General features: G+C 39.7%; 2 protein-coding genes across 7 annotated transcripts in view; one reads left to right on the top strand and one right to left on the bottom strand.

Annotated features, from left to right (window-relative positions):
• LOC120956542 (protein PRRC1-like) overlaps positions 1 to 22,475 on the top strand; it is a 261,026-nt gene that overhangs the window by 27,822 nt on the left and 210,729 nt on the right. The gene's annotated exons all lie outside the window — the stretch shown is intronic.
• Positions 1 to 22,475, bottom strand: part of LOC120956543 (zwei Ig domain protein zig-8-like) — a 170,777-nt gene that overhangs the window by 13,376 nt on the left and 134,926 nt on the right. The window lies entirely within an intron of this gene.

The raw sequence follows: 22,475 nt of genomic DNA, 5'->3' as shown, positions 1-22,475 counted from the left end.
AAGCAACGGTTTGCTTGAACGAGTAGAGAGAAGCAACGGAAAAAAAAACTTGTGCTTCATTGTGTTCGTTCGCCTGTTTGCTGCTGATGCAGGATCAAATGGAAGGATGATTATCGTAGTCAGATGCACAGCACAATATGCTCTCGTCAAGAATCTCTGCCGCACCGGTATGGACTGCCTCTGGGCCGAAAGCCAAGGCCATCGCTTATGCACAGCACGCACCGATCAAAGGGAAGCAGAAGCACTTTTTTGGAATATGAAACGTTGTTAATTGAATTAAAAGAAGCGCAAACATAACTGGCATACACTATTCGGGCAGCATTGTTGATCGTATGCTTATAGCCGCCATGCATGTACAAAGGGATGCGTGCCATCATCTGTGTTTAAATATTTACTTCCATAGATAACCAAATACTGCTTTCAACCAATTTCATTCCAGGAAGGTTGTCACGCAAGTATGCTGCTGAAGTTGAGAAAAACTTATGAAGAAAGCGCGGGGGATGATTCGAAAACTACCAGGGTAGAATCAGGAATGGAATGCGACGGTGGAATGTTAATTAGTTCTGCCGTATCACTAACATTAACAAAGTTCTCTCCACGCTGTTTCGTTGCGTTCGATTCGCTTGTCATGAATATTTTAAACATGTTGATAAGGTATGGGACTATATGTCTGCCATCTACCAACCCAAAAGTGTCATCTGGTTGAAGCCTTATCTTCCAACTTGTTGGGTATAGCTGAATACGAAAATGTACCAAGAAGTGATCAAATTGATGTTTGCCAACACCTGCTAAACATTCGTCTGGTGAAATTGATAATGAGACAAGTAACAGGAACACCTACACATAGTTTGCCTGTACAATGTGTTTGTTTTGAGACAGTTTTTCCTTGATGTACTTCATTACACCTTGACATTTCTTGATTTCCAAGAAAGAAAAAAAATTGTGACAATAGAAATACTATGATAAAAGCAATTCCTTGTTGATCTTTCCCCTTAATTCACCGTAGGAACTAATCTATTCCCCTGTTGGTTTCAAATAAGTGACAGAATCTTTCCTTTTCGCTTGGGATCAGGACATTAGCTATGGATAGGAAAATATAATACCGAATCAGGGCTAAAAGTCCAATCATTGCAATACGTTTGACTTGTCAATTTGGTGTTCTTGCAGTTTGAATCGCAACGAACCTTCCAGAAAGCATTGGTTTTCCAAATAATACTTAAGGATTTCACATGACTGTTGAAAATAGGATTTTTCGCTGTAACAAAAGATACTATTATTTTTCATTGCAGGCTACAGGGAATTTGCCTGGAATGAATAATTTGAGTAGTTATAGTAGAGTTTTGCAGATTACGTTTATGTATCACGTTCCGTTTTACAGCATCACCTAGAATTCCAAAACCTTTGTTATAGCTTCCAGAGTTATTATATGGATGCATAATGTGCGCACCATTGTTCCTACATTTTCTCATGGGTAGTGATGCTTGCCTGTATGGTTACATAGTAGCTAATGCATCAATGGGATTTAAAATGATATTGTTAACTCAGATCTGACGAATAGGTTTTCTAATCTACCCACAACATGCAATATGATGCGGAATTCATTCATTTATAGGTATGTCGTTTTTGTTATGTATCAGTGCTATTATTCAAACAAATCTATTGAAATCTGCTAAGGCTCTAAGAATCTGAGAGTTTAGCCGTATTGCAACTGAAAAAGCTGAAAAGGAATGATTTTTCGTACTATGGAAACAGCTCAAAAGTATCTATTATTCATACGTAACCCTTCTTTTGACTTGGTATTTTTGCTGCTTGAAACGGTTATACGAGTTATAGATAGCATGATCACAAGATAACAAAATTGGAATATTATTCGAAATGAAAAAAAGTTCCAACAAACTGAAAGGAACAACGTGTCATCCCCAAAATCAAATTTCCACTAAACGTTTCAGCTGTAACCCGATGATGACACACCTTCGCAGGAAACAGATTATCTCGTCTCGAATATTGATTTAACTGTTTCCGAATCTTCCTCCGTCGGTAATGGTGACATGAAAATATCCTCGATGACACAATTCAAACGAAACGGAACATATCAAACAAAACGGCATTGAGTACACTGGTACAATATTGACACTTGAAATGTAGCTTAGATAAATCGAATCCTTTACTTTGTGTTTGAGATCGACGGAATTTAGTAGACTCCTCCTCCTACAGTGATTGCTTTCGATGCGTATGGGAATGATTCAAGGTGTTTGTCTGAATGTATCCGCTTTTGTAAATACCACAGTTATGTAGTCAATTTTCCCCATGAATAAAAGGCAATCGTAGGTGTCTTGAAGGTGAACATTTGAACCGCAGTGCAGAAAGGTGTCAAAGGAGTTTTGCAATGTCGCTCTTTCATCACAGCTTTCACATTCTTCAAAGCAACGTACGTTTAACGCGGTATTTCCCTTGAACATATCACCTCAAACACCCAATCATGGCGCACAACACTCACAATCTCCTTGCATGAACCTACAGACATGGTCGATAAGCCGGACGATTGGATCGCAAAGAGATGAGAACAGACGATGTTCAATCATGCAAAATCACATTTTACACACCAGCTTGGTGACACAAAACCCTTTTCACTCGGTATGGTACTAACCAGTGCGTGATCATACCCCCCCACCACTGCGAGCGCACTTAGATAAATGACCTCCGACAGCAGCGAAGAATGGTACCATAAATCACCCGCCGATAGGATCCAATCGTTACGGGGTGATAGTGTATCGCGTACGAAAAAGGTGAAGGTCACTGTCAAATCGCTTTACTCGCTTCACACAGCCTCCAACGATCGAATGACCGTCCGCGGAAAACGCCACACTTGTAAGTACCCATTGACCTTTTTCTGCCGATAGTCTCGAACATGATTTATGTACCGTTGGAAATGACAAAGTTATGTGCCGGCCGACGCTACTTTATCACCAACAATATTGATCAACGTAATGACGCACGGCAGGAAACGCCGTCACCATGAAAGCCATGAGCTTGAAGTGAGTGATTACGAATGAAAAGAAAGAACGAGCAAAGCAAATAGAGGGAAGAAAAACGTTCCAGCCGCGCCAGCCGTAAGTGCAGAGAATACTTGGAAGTTTGTTTGCTATGTTTCAGTGAAGGTGAAAATCTATCGCAAAGAATAATACGTTCAAAGCCGTTCCAAGTCGCCGCCATTGCAATGATGGTATTTCTCTTCTAGAAATGGCTCGCATCGTTGGCTTTTTGAAAGACAAACACACATAAACACAAACCACTAGGGACAAACCACACTGTCTGATAAGTTTTCCAACCGTGAAAAGGGTTGCTGTTCGAGTACTGGGCTTGTTTGACCAATCTGATTACTCCACTTCAAGTTGAGCTTAAAATTGGCTTATAGATGAGTTTTTTACTCTTCACTCAAGAGTCTTGAGGATGAATTTTTATAAGGAAATAATAGATAAGACTGTTCATTATTCTCAGAAAATGCTCTGAACTTATATTAGTTAAACAATTGAGATGCAAATTTTAGTATAAATCCGGTAAAAGCTAATAAAAATGATTATATTATAATCATTACTAGTTGAAAAATATATGAAAAATTCACTTTCCTCTGATGGATATTTTTTTTTCGCTGGTTTTATAACATGCTTAACCGTTTGCGTACCATGTTTGAACTTCATTTATTGCCGAATATGATACGTTCGATACATCCAAGCATTATATCAGATTCTGCATACTTATATTTATCTACATGAAAATAAAACTTTCCGTAAAAGTTGCCACGGTGCCTTTCGTGGAAAAATCCTTCCGTTTTACGGTAGCCCATAAATTCAAAGCTTATTGCAACAGACTTCATGTTTTACGGTTCGCCTACTCACTAGCCTAACATTCGGTTTTCGGACCCTCGAACACAGTCGAACGTCTGGCTCGGACTTTCACTAACCTAGGTCGTCCAGGGTGATATGAGAAAAAGAGGTTCAGAAATGAATTATCTCTTTCCAGTGAACAATTAATTTACTTTATGCGGTCATAAAACTGCATACAGTGCCACACATTGGACAAACCAATAAGTCCTTCAACCCGGCAACGTAATGTGTTAGCTATCTGTCAGAAGGGAAAGCATGAGTTTGTGCACGTGTATGGTTTGAAAACAGATTTTGGTGCCGCAAGAAAGAGCCAGCCGAACATTATTCTTATTGGTTCATGATATTATTGAGCAGTACCTTCACATAAACAAGGTATGGTGTTTCAGGGAAGTAGAAACTTTTACCCGATTTCCCGAGAATATTGTTCACCCACTTTGACCTTTTTCCCAACCAAATTCGATACTTTACTCACCCATTTGTATTACATCATGCAAAAAGCATCGTAGGTGCTAGCATGAAAATAAAATTCCCAATAACACACACATACACGTGCTCCTCCTGCAAGATTCACGCACAAAACGCATCCATCATCCACGAGAGCAAGAGCACAAAACTACACACACTCCAGTCCTGTGGTTAGCCCAGTTGGGAACTAGAAGTTGGGAAAAAGCGATTCGGCTACAAATCAGCTTTAATGAGGTTTACCCGACACACGTTGCATATTTTACCATTCACCCAGCATACGCCTGTGAACATGCACTTTACTAAGAAAAGTAGCAGGAAACGATTGAAACGAGAGACACCAACGTTCCTGAATGTGCTTTAACACTGCATGAAAATTAAGCGCAATGCTTTCGAGTAGAAGTGTATTTTAGGATTTCGTCTAACACATACGAAATATTCTAGGAATATGAAAAATTTTCCCACCCCAGGAAACAAACTTTGGCAACAGTTTTGCTCACATAGGCGCTATTTGAAAGAATGGTGATGTCAGAAATACTGCAAGTAATGCTCAATTTAGAAGTACGTTTGTCAGGCGTAATTTTGCATATGAAGATTGCAAATTGATGAAGCAAAAAGATTCCAAAGGATTTTAAGTTGACTTTCAGGATTCTCAATAAAATAACTGCAAAGCTTTATCCAATCTATAATGAGTAAGATCACGAAAACTCATTCTGAAACAAAACAAAATCCAATCGTAAGTTGACTCTAGGAATTTTATGTAGGTAATAATGTTAACATATTAAAATCAAAATCTCTTTTTGAATTCCTTAAGTGATTGTGGCAATATTTTCTGAAAAGTCGTTTTACAGCTTGCTAGAGCAAACATGTAGGTGATCTTCGATGCAATGAATCAATTGAATCGAAACAGTTGAATTACATTCATTATGATACCTGCAGCTGCAGCTTTAAGCATGCTCTCTGTCTACATAAGCCGTTTTAAAATTCTATTTTTACTGTCTTACTTGTAATATTGTTTTTGAACACAATATTCCAAGCCATCCTCACATCTGTGTTGCTACATTTAGTTTGCGATAAGTCATTCCACATCTGCGACTTCAATTCAAATGCAATTCAAATTGGTAGCTCTCAGCAACATTGAAACCATTTTCGACTTCCAGGATATTCTAAACCTCATTGGATTCAATGTAAGTGATACTTCACACCACAAGCCATGAAATCCTCCAATGAGCATCATGTCCAGCCGTGGCAATATTGTTTAACGATAGCAAAAGTAGTACAGGCTGTTTGTTGAAATTATGTTCATTCGGCGCAAACTCCATCTAGACAGTAAATGACCTAAGGTTTTCATCCGAAATCTGAATTTTACTTTCTGTGTCTCTCGAGCCATTGGTTGCACTTTGGTCGGATTCCAATGTCATAAATCTCTTTGCAAGATGGTCGAGCTGGCATCAACAACATGAGCGCAGTTGATTGCAGCTGACATTGATTGTAAGAGCGCCATCATTGGCATTAGTCCAATCCTTAAAAGCATTGCTGTCGTTGGGCGCTGTTGTACACAACTGACCGAAAGTTAAACGACATTTTACTACAAGTAAACAAACAATACTCTTGCAGTGTAAGAAACGTTGAATCGGCTTTTAAACAAAAACATTTAGTGACTGTTGTTTAAATAAATCACGAAAGCAATGAAGTGAGTGGATAATACAAATCAATAATCTACAATAATGCAGTCCAGTCTATTCCTTCCACCAAACAGTCCAATATAATTTCACTCATATAACACCACACCAATACACAGATGTTCTTTATCCCAGGCTTTCGTTGCTACGTGTCAAAGCTGGGCAAAGAAATAAAAAACCACTCGAATTTGAAAATAAATCTAGTTCACATCAAAAATCAGTTCCAAAAACTCTGTGCAAGTTCAAAACGTCGCCAGGAAACATTTCCACTTTGCACCCAGTGTTATCTCTATTAAACAATAAATCCGAAATCACCAAATATCCCCGCTTTTGCTTTGGTTTCATGTTCAAATTTGTGCTTTCTATTTCTGTGCGTCCTTATTCCAAGAATATTTTCTTCGTCGATTCCTTTTCCCATTCTTGTCGCCCCATATCTTGCTTACATTGGCTGACATTGTACGGCATGCCGAACTTACTCGACCAACTCCGTCACCTTTCTGTGGCCATTAATCTTTCTCAAGCAGCTTGGGGTGTAGGAAGATGAAGACGACGACGATGGATCAAGAGGCTGTTTCTATGTCTGTGTCTGTGTGTCATGATTAGCGTCATTTATGGCTGGTATAAGCTTCAAGGTTCTGTCCAAGACGCGACGTCTACTGCCTGTGGCTCCGAATAAAACTCCGTCTCAAGTTCCCATAGTGCCATTACTGGTTCACAACATCCCAACCGAATATCCAAACATGAATTGAATAACTTTGCTCCGATCATCAAATAGCTCTGTATCAATTTCATTCGTTTGTTCCTTATCGATATAGACATTTGAGACCTTCACTATTGACAGAAACCAGACACGTCTATATAGAATATATTTCTAGATTTTGTTGTAATAATACAAAGTCAGCAAACAGCTTCAAAAAAGCTTGGAAAATCAATTATTTCGCACGCAATACTCTCGGCTTCAGAAAAGTTTCTCTGAATAAGCTGGCACAAAAACTCAAAGAAATAAGGTATGACATCAGCCCAGCAGAACAGCCATGGACGGTTACTTCGAGTAGATCGATTTTCTCTCGACTAAATGGAATCCAATCGCATTGCGTGCTCCACTTCCAGAGTCAACTAGTTCCCCTTCGCTTCACCTGACCTCTCTCTGCAACGAACCAGAGTCGTATTTCAAGTGTTGAAAGTCGCAAGCACGGTGAGATATACGGGATGCACCAGTAAACAGGCAAACGGGAAAAGGAAACGGTTGCGGTCCTCTTTCCAATTCCAATCGCTTCTCAGCTCCGCTTAACGAACCAACACAGTCATGAGATAGGTGAAGACGGTGAAATATTATCAACGCCGATAATATTTCTACCTTCCGAAGACGTTTAATATCCACAAGCAGCATGCTGTCTGCTGCTTTTCTTGATACTCCTAGCCACTTTCGGTCCTTTCCAGTGGGCCTTGTAAATCTATACCCTGCGCAATCTGGAGCAGTTGGAGAAACGAAGAAGCGCAGTAAAACATCCCGGAGGTTCACAGATTGCTTTTCGCTGAAATATGGCCTCGAGTGAATGGAGTTGCGCCATTTTGTGAGTAGCAATTTCCTATTTTTGGAACGGTTTGCTATTTCAATGCCAATGATGCTTTTCATGAAATCGCCTGTACAAGGTGCAAATCATAAACGGCCGTCAGCGAATTAATAACTGAACGTTGAAGGCCTTTAGGTGTTATTATCAAGTGTCGTATTTAAGTAAAGTCAAGAACATTATTTCAAAACCATAAACAAAGACTTCAACATGACATATGGCATATATTTATCATTAAGGTACGAAAAATATAAACAAAATTAAGCAATTGAATATCTTTTGACTGAATTTGATTCATTTTTTTCATCTACACCACAATCATTCGACAATCATATTCCGTAAGCCCTGTTACACACCAATATTCATAATGGCCGGATGTAAAGAAGCATGTTTGCAATAACAAATCCAATTACGCGGAGTTTATTTGTTGCAATTTTGAGATTTTGTGGTTCGTTGTGTAAATTTTCCCAACAATTGCAATCCCTCGTTGTTCAAATTCCCGTTCATGCTATCGAATCGATAACTTCGGATTTGCTATTGATCGATGTTGAACGCCGCGTGGTGCAGGGCCTCCAGTTTATCAATATGATGCAACGAGTTTACAACATTATTCATCCCTGGACCTTACATCCTGGTTCATATTGTCGGAAACCATGCTCATGATTCAGCAACCGGAAATGCACCGACAAACGCATCAGCTTACTCCCCCTTACAGCATGACGTTGATGTACCTCCTGCCAGGACAGTCCGACGGTACGATGCGACAGAATTGTAGTATCCACCAGTGCTTCTGTCAAGGAGGTTGTTTTCGCCTGTATGAGCACTGGCAATAGACACAGAGTTAGGAAGGGTGTGCTGTGCATATTCTTCCCCGGATGCACCCATATTGTACACGGATATGCAAATGCACCGAGAGTACCCTGGCACCGAATTCGGTATGAATACGGTTGAAGTGGGCTCAGCAGAGTTGCGTCGAGCGTTAAATGTAGAAGGACTCGTTTTATGCTGTTAGCAGGAAGTGGGAAACCTTACCGCAACCGGGTGCATCTGCTGCTCAACGGTCATTAATAATCTCCTTGTACGCGGCACTTTTTTCTTTTGTCATCCTTGTTTCTCACCATTACATCCGGATCGTTTTGCGTTGTGACTCGGTGTGAGAGTGTTTGTTTCCCTTAAACCTCGTGCTATTGTTGATGTTTTGCTTCTAGCCACAACTTTTAGTAGGTAGAATTGAAAAGCTTGTCTCTAAGTGCTGCTCCTCTTGCTCCAAATACAATCAGTTTAGATCATATTTTTTCAATTTAAATTTTCTTAAACGTACTCCTTATGTAAAAGTGTGTGTCTGTATGAAAATGTGTGTAGGTGCTTCGGGCACTCCCAACACAAGCGATCGCGCTCTTACATCACGCAACCGGAACAAAAGGAGCACATCGAGCCAGCAACGGTCAGCTACTGGAATAAATTTCAATTTTCAATTCTTTTATTACATTTTCCCTTTTTCTTTGTGACATGTAGGAAAGCACCACAGAGGGTGATTATAGAAATGGGTGGAAAAGAATGAAACTAGTTGGTCATTTGAATAATATGCACGGTTTAGCATTTTGATAGCCGAACAAAGGTAGAAAGACGGCATAGAAACAGCTCAGAGATCTGATACTCTTCCACTTTAACATTCCCAAAATGCAAGAAAAGGATCTTCTATTGTTATCACAAATGTGTAAAATATTCTAACAAAAGGATGATTTTAAAATAAAAACCGACTTGCCCTTTAGGATACATCCTACGCAACGGTAGGCATGCGAAATGGTAATCGTTTAAGGTGCAATAAACGGAATACTTATAATCGTTACCAGCATCGTTAGAAATCGTGTTTATCCGGGGGAAAAGCACAAAAAAATGGTGCGTGCGGAACAATAAGCGTAAGATGCCTTCAGAGTGCCGCTAATGGTCGCCGACGGGCACATTTGGGTCGTAATTAATTGTTTTGATCCCTTTTACCGTCTATTTACGACCGCAGTCGTGTGAAGGTGAACGTTTATAACCTAGGTGAGCGCATATTATAACATTTTCATTAATTTCTATTTTAAATTTTTTACCTGAAGATCGAGTAATTTGTCCTTTTATAATCATAGAAAAGTATCCAGCAATAATTTTTAATATATAACACTTTGAAACATAAGAAACACGTCTAAAGTTAAAACAAAAGCAAACGCTTGAAAGCACACTGGAGCAAAGTACACATTAGCTCATCTCTAATGGCTCTGGTCTCTGGTGAGACAGTCTCTCTGGCGTGTTCTGGGTTCAAGGTGAATGTCAAACGACTGGAGCCGGCTTGTCTTAGCTGTCTTGTTTAATTTTAATTTCAGGTCGTTTAGTTGTCTTTTGTTTTTATTTTTTGCTTTTATATGTTTGAGTGTGTAGAGTTTTGCTGCTTTCATCTACCGAGAGATACGATTACGCGTGCTTTGCCTTGCTACTAGAATGTTTATGCAGGCTCCTCTCCATGTGGAGCGCACTAGAGATACTTTTAGTGACAGAGAGAAAGAGATCAAAGGGAAAGAAAGAAAAAGATGGAGAGATATAATGAGGCAGTGGCATCCGTTGACCTCATTCGATAGACGAAACATGCTTATTATATTTCTTCAGCATAGGAGAAAATATTTGGCGCATATCGCATCGCATTTAAGCACCACTATGTATAAGGAAAATGATGGCTTAGTCTCAGGTTACAGTTGTCTGTTCAACCATCACTACCGTACATCAAATACAAGCATGCTAGATGCAGTTTGTTTATCTTCTACTCGAAGCGAACCTGCGTGGAATTGCATCCGTTACTTATCATACAAAAAATACTGATATGCGGATCGAAAATTGGTACAGCTTGGTTTATCTATGGGTGACTTATAACTCGAACACAGTTTCACATTTCCACTATCGCAACACGTCTGAAGGATAAATCTTGATCCACATACTCGCATACTCCAATGCTTCCTCACACAACATAAAACGAAAAGTCATCGAGCACTCTTTAAGCTCCTTCTGCGCCGAGCGAACACGTAAGCAATATATTCATACAACAGCGAGTTGCAATTGCATCAACAATATTCTCTTCCCCACTGGCTGCAATGAGTAATCTGATGCCAACGATCTGAGCAACCATGACAGGGGAAATTAATGTGGGAGCGTCGAGGTTCCTCCTATTCGTGGCGTACATCAGACGACGATATGCAAGCCAGAAGTATCGAGTTCTTAACACCTTCTTCTGGCGTTTTTTGCCTTCCTCATGAAAAGTGTATGAAAATTGCAGAAAAAAAAACATAGTCACAAAGCCGGAACATGCTACACGTGGTAAACTGGAGTCGAAACTAGACCACTGAACCTTGCACCCACCATCGTCCCAAAGCGTCTTCTTTCCACGTGATATCGAATAAATAATGTACGGCTATTTATCAGCCTCGGGGGGCAGCAACAGCACACGAGGCACACACAGGGAGAACCAACCATTACCACCTCGTACGTTTTATCAGTCGAACGTTGCAATGAAGTCCAATAAAAACACTACCACAATGAAACAAAACCAGCCAGCACATTCAACTAAACTGCATCCAGCTAAGAATGAAGGCAATGAATGAAACAGTTGCTGGAAGTTGGTATAGTTGGCGGCGTGTTTCGACTTCGGAAGCCTTTTCTCCATGGTGAGACGTGATTTAATGGCGCCCTGGTTCTTCTACACTGGGGCGAGCTCGTGTTTACATTCATTACGCTAGTGGCCAGTAGTAAAGTAATCGCTCTTCTTGACCGTCGTGATTGTGTTTGAAGCTCACCGTGTTCTATTGCACCGGAACAAATCCTTGAGTCATGAAAAATGTGTCACGAGTTTGATACGGCTGGCCGCTTTTTTGTAGGAACCATTGTGTGAGCTGATTTATGTCGATACTGGTGACCCGAATTGTTGTCCAGAAAAATAAATTAGGGTGACGCGGACCCAATACAAATCGAATCCAACCTGTTACTTGAATGGAGATGACCTGTACACGCCTTGGACATATATTCAGACATTCAAACTGTTGTTTGGACCTGTTGGTACATGAATTATGCACGTGGTTCAGTGTGTGGTACAGGGCATAAACTACTCACACAAAAAAGGACAGTATCCATTGCAATTTATTGATATTTATTGATTATTGATATTGAACTTTCTGGTGTTTTTTTCCCGGAAAGCGGTGGATTTTCTTCTAACACCAAGGAGACAACTAACAACCTTTGTCGAAGTAAACACCCTTACCAACTCTACAAATGGTGCCCGTCTGATGCAATACGTATGACAAAATCTGGATGATTGTAATGAAACACTCTTGACAGTAAATAGTGCTATGGAAACCTCTTTTGCCATTTAATTCAGTTAAAAGGTCCTTCTGAGAATGTTACTCTTATTTGAGGCTAACAAGATTGGGCAAGAAATTGGTACTACATGCATTTTTTTGTTTTCTTTTGAAATGCATGACCTGAATGGTCATTAAGGCTTTTTAATGCCGTCGAACGAATTCTGTTCTTGCAATCCAGATAGTTAAAACTAAGTGAACAATTTACAATTCTGTGTGAATGTTTAAAAAAATGGATGAAGTAGCAAATCTTACAGCATTTCTTAATGAACAGGATTAGTTTCTAAAGTCATTGATGTATCGATAAAGTCATTGATGAGGCTTAAACGTTGGCTTAACACTCTAATGCTCAGCGTTGATTTAAGATCATTATTTTTTCCTTTCAAATGATGAAAGAAAGTATTTTTGTCTAAACTGCATTATTCAAAGTATTTTTAACAGGGATTCATATGTTCTAGAAGCTTGGCACATCTTTGGGAACGAAACTAATATCATAGTCATAACAAGGGCCTTTTCTCCGAAGTTTTCAAACGTCAAACTCTGTTTGCTTAAAAAAAAGTCATTCTATTTGTTAGATTTTGAGATAAGCAGAACACACCCGCAAGTTAGGCAATGAATTAACAACGCCTATGCATATGCAACACGCATTACAAGTATTTTCTCTTTAGACAGAATTCCCATTTAAACCAGTTCAAACAGAATCCAGTTGGAATAGTGCCAACGCAACAAGAATTTAACAAGAAAGTGTATGTATCGCTAACGGAGCACGTAGGCTTCTGAAAAGAACACCCCAGATATTACCAATAAATCGAGTAAGAATTTCAGTGTAATTTACTAATTTTTCCTCCAAAATTTTGTGAGCATTGCTCTTCGTGGGAAATTCGATTCTCATAAAGAGTGGCAAGACCTCTTTGGCAATATCCGTTGATGGATAGGCGGAAGTTTGCATCGGGGTGCCAGCCTTTTACAAGGCTTTTGCTCGGGAGTACTGCTCCCCTTTCTTAATACAGTCCACGAGACGGAGGAGGCCATAGAAACCTACACTATTCCCTTTCCGTTGCTCATAAAACCGTTTCCGTACAAGCAATAAGCCACATTCATACGCATCGTATGGCTGTTTTCTAATGCACATCCTCCATTGAACAAAAGCCATCACATTTCCCCCAAGGAGCGGTCGGTAAACTGCAAAACCACCTTGGGAAAAATATCTCTCACCTGGAGAAAAGGAGGAAACGAAAGCAACGACGCGCTTCATAGCAGCATTTTATGAGACATTCCACACGCCAGCTGGTTTTTGGTTACCGTCTCAATGGCTTTTGCGTGTCCTTGCCATAATCCTTGCCTGTAGCCACAAAACGGAAACCAAGTGCTCACTAGCTATTCACACCGGCCCGTGGTTCATTATTCGGGCTCGTGCGTAGAATTTTGTTACTACCTTTATTTTGTTTTGTTTGGGCTGTTCCCGTTCTCGAGCTTAATGCGAAATGTACGCACTGTACGAAAGCTGCCGGATGCTTTATGGTCCCAATCCATTGCTTGTGCCAAGCGTTTGTACAAGCGAAACTATAAGGAATAGCATGAAAAGACCATAGCTTTGCCCCAGAGTCGTAAGACGTACGTGGGGACTTGTTGGGACAGATCGGTATCGTAAATTTGACACCTTCTTTTCTCGCGCAAGACACAACAAGCGCCAGTGACCCCCACACCGAAACCGCTTGTGCTCATGGTTTATGTACACCTAAGTGTGTGACATGCAAATTTTTCTCTTACCCACACACATGCACATGCCACTACTACCATTCAGACATTACGTTTCCTGCGGGTGTAGTTGGATGAGGTTTTGGTGAGATTGTGTTGTTTTGCTTTCCCTTTTTTGTGTTCGTGCGTGTGTGTGTTTATTTGCTGAACAGTTTTTTGCGATTGCTGTCAGCACTCTATTGATGTAACCGAAGCAATGGCTGGTTGTGGTCGAAAGCAACACCAAATGGGCCTAACAAAAAGAGTCACAACATGTTGACATTTTCCATCCCACACATGCTGGCAGTGCTTTAGTTATATGGCTACGTCGTGCTTTTACATCCAACAGGACCATTCTTTTTGGACTTAAATTCACCAGAAGATGAGTAGAAGACACAAAAAGCAACACTTACTCATCACAGTCTGGCACAGAGACTGATGTAGGGTTGAAGTGAAAAAAATAGTCAAAGAGATGGGAAACTTTCACTCCGAAAAAAAAAAATAAAAGCATCCTAGAAAGCTTTGAGCCTGACAACGAGAATGCATATGAAAAGGGGAAATACTCAGTACACTGAGCAGATAGGCATACATTAGCTTTAATTTATCTCAGATAAAACATTCCATTCCGGAGCACCACCCAACGTCAATTGAAAACTTCTCAGGAACGAGGTGCTTTTGTTCTTCTATTTCCATTGAGTGGAACCCCCTGCCCGAAGGTCTAGAGCGGCGAGAGAAGAGGCGAGATCCGACTCTAGAACAAAGAATGAAACTGAGTCAAGCGTGCAGGGTTGGAATAATTTCTTGGGAAAACTTTTAATCGTTTCCTTGTCTTTGAACCGGCAACGATAGGGACACGTCCCCCGAGACAATGCGCTTGCCAGTATTTAACAGTACCTCTTTTTTGCTGTTGTTACCCCCATGGAAGTTTACCGCACCGCACGGAAATCCTTCCTTCGTGGAGGTTCATTAATGGAGACTTTAAAGTTTAACTTATTTTTTGTGCGGTTTTTATGGTGGAACCAGCAAACCAGTGGTGTATTCTTCCGCCACACTAAGGATGTTACATATACGTTCTAAGAAAAAGGAAGCTTTGGTAATTTGTTTATTAATTATGTTTTGTTTAGGCTTCATATTCATATTTTTTCGACCAGCAATTTCAAAATATTGTGCCTTATTCTTTACTTTCCTTAAAGAATCCGATCGTAAACAACAGAGACTTGTGTTCACCGTAACAAACGCAGAACAAGAGCGAAGCAGGGAAGCAACATGACATGATAGTTTATTGTTTGGCAAATTGTACATCAACCCGCGGGCTTTATGTGGTGGTAAACTGTTTTAAGTTTCAACCCACATTTCTAGTGTTCAGTGAATTCTAGCAGCAACATCAGTGAAAGCCTGTAAAGTTTCTACCAAAAGCTTCTGTACAACAGCATTGCAAACTTCGTACCCACACGCACCGGTGCATTATGTTATAAAACTTTGGATTTTACGAACCACCGGGAGCATGGGAGTGGGTTGTAGCAACACATTTCATGAGAACGAGTTCACCCAAACCCGAAAGAAGATGGTTCAAAACGATGGTATGCAAGCGTGTTTGGTGTTTGAATTTTCCTAGAGCAAAAGTAAATCCTCGTTCCTCTGGTTGCCTTGCGCTATGTTTGCTGAATTTACGGGTTGCAGTAGTTGGGATGGGATTGAGGAACGAATCGTGCAACAGATTGATCTTCTATGTGGGATTGCATCGAGTTAATAGGAAGGCAGTGGGTTGTAAGCGTTTCTCGATTGTTAACAGATAAGAATAACAAACGGCTACAGATTCCTAATGAGATAATATTGTTTTAATAGAGAGGGGTGAACAAGGATTTCAGTTCAAAAACATAAATAACTTTCACCATTATTGGTATTTAACACTCATTAATGATTGGGCTCGCCAAAAAGAAGCTAGGATTACCATTTTCGATGATATCTATTTCCTGCTACTACTCATAATTCATTATCCATTATTTTGCGCTGACAGTCAGTCTTGGCAGCGAACAACTACCGCGAAAACTTTTAGATTCATTACTGCGTGCTTTGTTTCCGCAATCACTGCTACTGGGAAGCCTTGGTTGAGTCTCAAATCCATTACTATCAACGCCCACAATGAGTAAATTAACTTTCTCGATACTTTTTCCCACCAAGACAGCTGACTCCCAGTGTCCATCTTGTCTGGTCCGTATTCTGCTATGTATCTCTTCGTGTAGTAGAGCATTATTTACAAACTTACAAAACATTCGTCAAGTGTTTCATATTTCATTCTTTTGCTCTCAAAGTTCGGCTTCCATTTCTATCGTAGCGGCCTTTTTCGTAAAAGAAACTTCAGTCAAAAGCCGAATTCTGAAGATGCATTTCTACTTCTCGTTGTTCTCAGACGTTGTGTTGAGAATGGTTTTCCCATCAACAGACAACACTGAAATTGAAATGCTAATGGTTGAAAGAGTGGGCGCTGAAAGGCAAGCAACAGTTTGCTAGACAACAAAAACAATACTTTTTTTTTGTTTCTAGTCATTCTTCTAATCTTATCCATCTCTGTCGGTGTTGACTCGCGTTTTCACGGTGAGAAAAAATTTCATCAGAAAACAAACTGATCTGTACGCAGCAGACAATGGAGAATGAGCAATGATGAAATCATTCTCGTCCAAGTGCTTTACGCATGACTTTTCTCTTGTTTTTTTCTATGATATCGATTAAGTTTAAAAAGTTCATCTCTTTTTGGAGGCCATTGCACTCATTTTAAAGATAGAGTCTAGAGTAGATTGGAGCTTAAAGGAGTAATTGGATCGGTTTTTCACAGGTCAAGTGATTTATGCCCTTGCTTCTACTGATTGAAGAGACTTATTCACGAGAAGAAAAAACGCTTCAACCCCAAAAAAGGACGAAAATTACTACGATTTCGTAATTTCAAAACTATTATCTTTAAAAATAAATTGTTTTTTTCCAAAAAGATTAAATATGAATTTTACAGTATTTAGGTCAGTGTTTAGATTAACAATGTTAATGGATTGAAAATCGTTCCCAAAATTCCACTAACAACGTCATGCGCTACAAATCAATCAAAATTACACAGCCAAGTTTTATTCTCGCTATTTATTATGAAATGAGCGTTATTATGGATGCAGTTTTTCCTCGATTCAGTCTTTTGTTTTACATTTACATAAAGCATTTTCAGTGCCAACAAAACTTGCTACCTTCACGCAGAAAGTGGTTCCAATTGTTTCTACACTCCACTCTCCCGCTTTGCGTTGCATGATATTTGCGTTGCATGTTGTTTACAGAGCATAATGCATACCATCGCCACCAAAAACTCATTCAATGCCGTTTTGCCTGAGCCGTACCAAAACGGTTTTCCTATGTATGTGTTTGTGAGCCAGCATAGTCCTGAAATAACACGCGCACATTATGGAGCGAGCACTTTAAAACAATTGCTGCAGTTGCAGCTTCACTCGTTTTAAAGTACTTAAAATACTTTATGAAAAGTCTGCAATTCACTCCGTGTACTTTGTTCTATAACGCCAATGTCGGGAAAGTCTGTGGAAGTTTGTGGTTGGTCATTTGCCGTCGCTTGGAACGAAACTAAATTGCTGATGCCCAGTGGCGCAAAGCGGGAGCAATTTCAGATATGAGAATTCAACATAGTTTAGATAGTGAAAAAGTTATGATGCGCCGCAGCTGGTACGATTAAGAACAATGGTCATGATTTACATGATTTTGTGCTTTTTGATGATGAAGATAATACTAAAGAATTGAAATGTTTTAGAGGAGTTTGTCTAGCTTTACATATGATATGAGAATTCGTTATTTCAGTCGAACTAGCATTTAAAAACTTTTTTGGTTATTAGTTCTACAATAAGTCTTATGTTGAAATTTGTCAAACCCTAATTTGAATAATTTAGGGCGTAAAAAAAGCACACAATGTTTCCTCCATTTAATACAGAATTCCCACAAGGGCAGTTAATTGTTCACTTGTTTCTGCTTGCTTAATTAATTCCACTGCAATACGTAAATAGTTGAACCATACGCTTTACTCAACATCGTTGTAAAAACAAACAAACATAATCTCTCGACATTAAAAGTTAATCGCTCAAGTTAAACTTCAGGCACTACTAAAAATGCGCAGTTTTGGAGGTTGAGGCACAAACGCAGGGAAAGGCATAATAACCACAAAAAAACCAACACTACCACCGAAAAACTGCCCACCGCTCAATTTCCATCGGAGCGAAAACTAAAAACGCTGCAGAATTCATTTGCGTTTTTGACTGTGCTTTTATATGCCGAACTTTTCCCGTGCGTTGAATTTGTTGCATCGTTCGCTTTTCGTTGAGCTCTGAAAATTTGTTTTTGCAATTACGACCACTTAGGCCAACTAAACAAACAAACAAGCTGGACGGAGTTTTTTGCCGACGAACCAACCTTTTGTTCACTTGCTTTTAAATCGTAAATAGGCGGTAGTTTACTACCGATTAATGGAGAATGTGGTTTTTGTGAACTGAGGAAGCGTAAGTAGAGGAAAATATGATTCTGTCGGTCCAATTTGTCAAGGGTTTTTTTTCATCTGAACATTTATTTATTCAGCAAGGCAAATAGAGTAAAACAGCACAGGTTATAATTTAATAATTTAAACAGCCCTTTTAACTCCTTAATTATATTTGCTTCTTTAGAAAATTATCATCCAATCATTAATTCAATCCCTGCTGCGGTAGCAGGTGCTAATCCTTCTTACTTATCCGAATCTCTTATCGCCTGAATTAATGAATACTTTGGACCTATCGGATAAAGCGTTGGCTTGAGACATAACAACCCCTTTCATCTCAGTATCTTTCGCTTTGTCACAGGCAAGTACATTATGGCTCGGTTCAAGGCTTAGAAGAAGCCATAAATCTGCATAACAATCAGTTAAGCAATCTGATTAATGAACAGCTCTAATAAATAATTAACTGGCCAATAGAAGCGAACCATTTTGTTACGGATAATGGAGTGATGGTCGTTCTTTGATGGTTGAGACTGATAACAATTAGCAGTGATCCTTTATCTTCTTTTTAATTATTTGGCTTATGATTTTGCGACTCATAAGCTTATCGATTATTTAAAAGAAATAATTATTACCATAAAACGTTTCGACGAGACTAAATACTCTAAATGTTTTAAACCTCTTGTCTGTTTGGAATTGAGTAAAGTCTTTACCAGCTTTTTTAAAACACCAATTCGAGCAAAGGCTTTTAAGAAACAAACAGCAAACATAAGAGTGGAAACAGTCAAAATCACGCATCCCCGTTAGTGGGTACCGTGTGCATTCGAGAACACCGACTCCTCAAAATCAATTTCCCTGCCTTGAGTAACATCAACGACAAAATCCCCTCCTAGATCTCAACATTTTATGCAGGATGTGATTGTACACTCTCTAGCTACAACCAGACCTCGTCACAAGCGGCAAATCCTTATCGACTCGTTGGCGAAACATGCTTCCAAACAGTGGACCCAAAACGAGAACATCCTTTTTATCGATTTTCACAGAGCGTCCGTTTGGTGTTTTTTTCTCCTCTACTCCTATGTTTACCGTAAGCCTACATGCACACTGACACAAGCGGTCGCGGTCGGATCTCGAGTATTCACTCAACACCAGCGCTCAACGTTTTGGATGAAAAGCCTCTCTTTCATAGTTGTCCTACGACTCGTTTCTCGTGGACCTTTAGCCGGTTTTGATTTTTTTCCATTCCTCATATCTGCATACCCAGCTAGCTCGAAACAGCTGCCGATCCGGTCACCGTTCGTTAGTGACAAAATTTTGTAGCTCTAAAAATGGAACGAAGTGAACCCAAACCAAAAAAAAAAAACGCACAAAATTTGATCAACACCAGTCGAAACCGTTAAGCCAACCGCTAATCTCATTCGCACAACGTGTTGCCCGGTATCGTTTCGAGCCTGTTCGGAATGTCATTCATCAACAGAGAGGTCGAAAATATGTCGCCAGCTATGTGCACTGTTGGTGCGACGAATAGACTCGTCAAAACGTAACGACCACAGTTTATGCGTCCGGTCACGGAAACGTATCGGGAAGGCATGAACACTTGTTTTATCCATCAGCAGGCTTACAGCATTTCTTTGCAGCCTTTTTATTTCCGTTTTGGTCTTTCATTCTCATTCCAATCTTTTGCAATTTGGTCAAGGCACGAAATTTGACGCTTTTCAGCATAACTCAATTTATTAACGCGCTATTAATATTAACACGACCTTGAGAGCGTGCCGAAACAGGTGTGCCACGATGTACGATAACAGGATACGGCTGCCGTAGTACGTTTAACCACCGATTGATATTCCAGCTACCGACACATTATTCATGGTTTGTTGAGTTTTGCTGCTTCTTTATTCTGCCAAAAATGGAACCCAGTGGATGAAGCCATGTCCGGACAGTATAAAAGTTGTCCAGCATCAGGGCAAATGAACGAAAGGGGAGAGAAAGAGCGAGGTGACAAAAACACACTCTTTAAGCTTTCAGCCACTGGTCCTTGGTGCTTGGTATGCGATAGTATTGGCAAATTTCATTTTGTTATTTCATGGAATTATCGCTTTGCTTTTCCACTGCCAGACTGTTTCGGAGCGAATAATACTGCTACTTTTCGGGAAATAATAATACTGCTTCGAGCGAGGAAACTGTACCATGGTGACCCATATTGAAAGGTATAGACGGTGTAGTTGGAGTGAAAATGCTGTTTGGTTGTAAGTATTTTCCACGAATACGGACAAAACGGGGTTTCAACAGAAACTTTATTTGTGAAGGTATACCTCACCCTTTTCTCTTCTCAGAACGGGTATAGAGTAGTTTTATTAAGTGCAGAACGTAGAATATGATTGGGATAGCAATCTGAAAATTAAATAAAACCATTCTTATGTTTCCTATTTTTCCCAAACCCAAATACAAATGTCCCAAACCGGTATACAAGATTATATTTTACTCTGCAAGTGGAGCCGCCCAGTCGTTTATGTAAAAAGCTCATTTAATGGAGACGCCTGGTTGCTTTTAAAATCAAAGTCGCAAACAATTCCCCCGACATGTTACTTACCTTCGGTGCCCGAATTAACAATATCACTACATTAGAAAGGATTTTGTTTTCTCGTTTAATGCCAATACAATCACACGCATGGATAACACAAACAGACGCACATCAGACCCGGCTCATCTCACCAAGACGAAAATTTAATCTGATACATCTGCTTAATGCAGATTTGTCCCCGGATATTGAATCTGTTCTTATTCAGCAAATGTAGAAGCAAGTTTAGGGGCGGTCCCGTGGTACGATCGACTACTCAACTGACTCAATAACATGCCCGTCATGGGTTCAAACCCAGAATGGACCGTCCCCCCGTAGCTAGGATTGACTATCCGACTACGTGGTCATGAATTAAGTCTCGCCAGCCTGTATAGGCCGGCATATCCACGTTGATTGTAACGCCAAACAGAAGAAAAAGATGCAAGCCATGCAGCACCTCTTTACTGATGACATCATTCAACGAAAAAAATGTTGAGGTTGAGTCAATTTGCAAACATTCGTAAAAACACACTTACACACATCATGTGAGGTAAACTGGATAAACAATTATTATAAACTTAACAGATTTTTTTCCACTCAAATCTTCGATTGCTTGACTAGTGGATGATCCTTCAAAGCATCATTTTTGAATGTGAAATAAAGCTTATGCAAAAAGTACCTTATAATCAATTTTTTTCAAAGACTAAAATAATCGAGCATTTATATGTTATAAATCAATATCTGAACGTAACCCATTCGGTTTAGTCAAGGTTATTTTGCAGCAAAATATCCAAATCTTTCAGTAAAAAAAACTAAACTTCTCAAGCACTGCCACATTTCCGTTTCAATTTCGGCTCGTAAATTCTTAATTTAACTGTATACGCATTTTTGTTTATTAAAAATAACCCATTGAGTGCCTCTAATACTCATCAACTAATCTCTACACGTACGCTGGTGTTCAAACTTTGCCACTTTCTCACCCAAAAAATAACCAAAAATTAAGCTGCTCATAACTTTACCGTTCCAAGCTGCTGTCCCACGAGATGGTTGACGATTTCACCATTTTATGCTGTTTTATGGTTTCACACTGCACCGTGCGCCACAACATGAGCATTTCGATAAATATTTATGAAACCATGCGCAACCCGGCCGAGGTTAACCTGCAAAGCCGTGAGCCGGAAAAGCAGACTCCCAAAAGATCATCGGAAAACCGGAGGTGAAAATGCGGTTTTAACGCTTCGTCTGTTGCGGTGGCAGGGGAAAAAAATTTCGTGCATAAACTGCCGCTAGGGCAAGTCCCGCAGCTTGTGCGGGTTTTTATGGAAAGCAGGAAACAAAAACAAACTAAGCAGGTCGGTTGAAGCAACAATACCTCCTTTGCTGGTGTGAGGCTTTTTTTACGTGTGATGTTTTTCACACATGAACATTATTATTATAAACAGAACGAAACGCCTGTTCCGGAAAATGGAAGCCACAGTCATTCGTATTCTGTATAATTGATACTATCAATTAAAATAAACTAGGCATGCAAAGAGCACTGCACTGCAAAAGTCATGTTTTCTTTTCAATCTGTTCAACCTATTGACACAATTATTCACTTGAAAACGTTGCATTTATACGCATTGATAGCGTAACAAAAGCTGTATTGGATTATTTGGTTGTGTGGAGCAGCATAGTTTAATGTTTTAAATTA

Source organism: Anopheles coluzzii, chromosome 3, assembly GCF_943734685.1.
Source record: "Anopheles coluzzii chromosome 3, AcolN3, whole genome shotgun sequence".
Taxonomy (NCBI): Eukaryota; Metazoa; Arthropoda; class Insecta; order Diptera; family Culicidae; genus Anopheles; species Anopheles coluzzii.
Note: the sequence above shows the minus strand (reverse complement) of the source record. Positions and strands in the feature narration are given on the sequence as shown.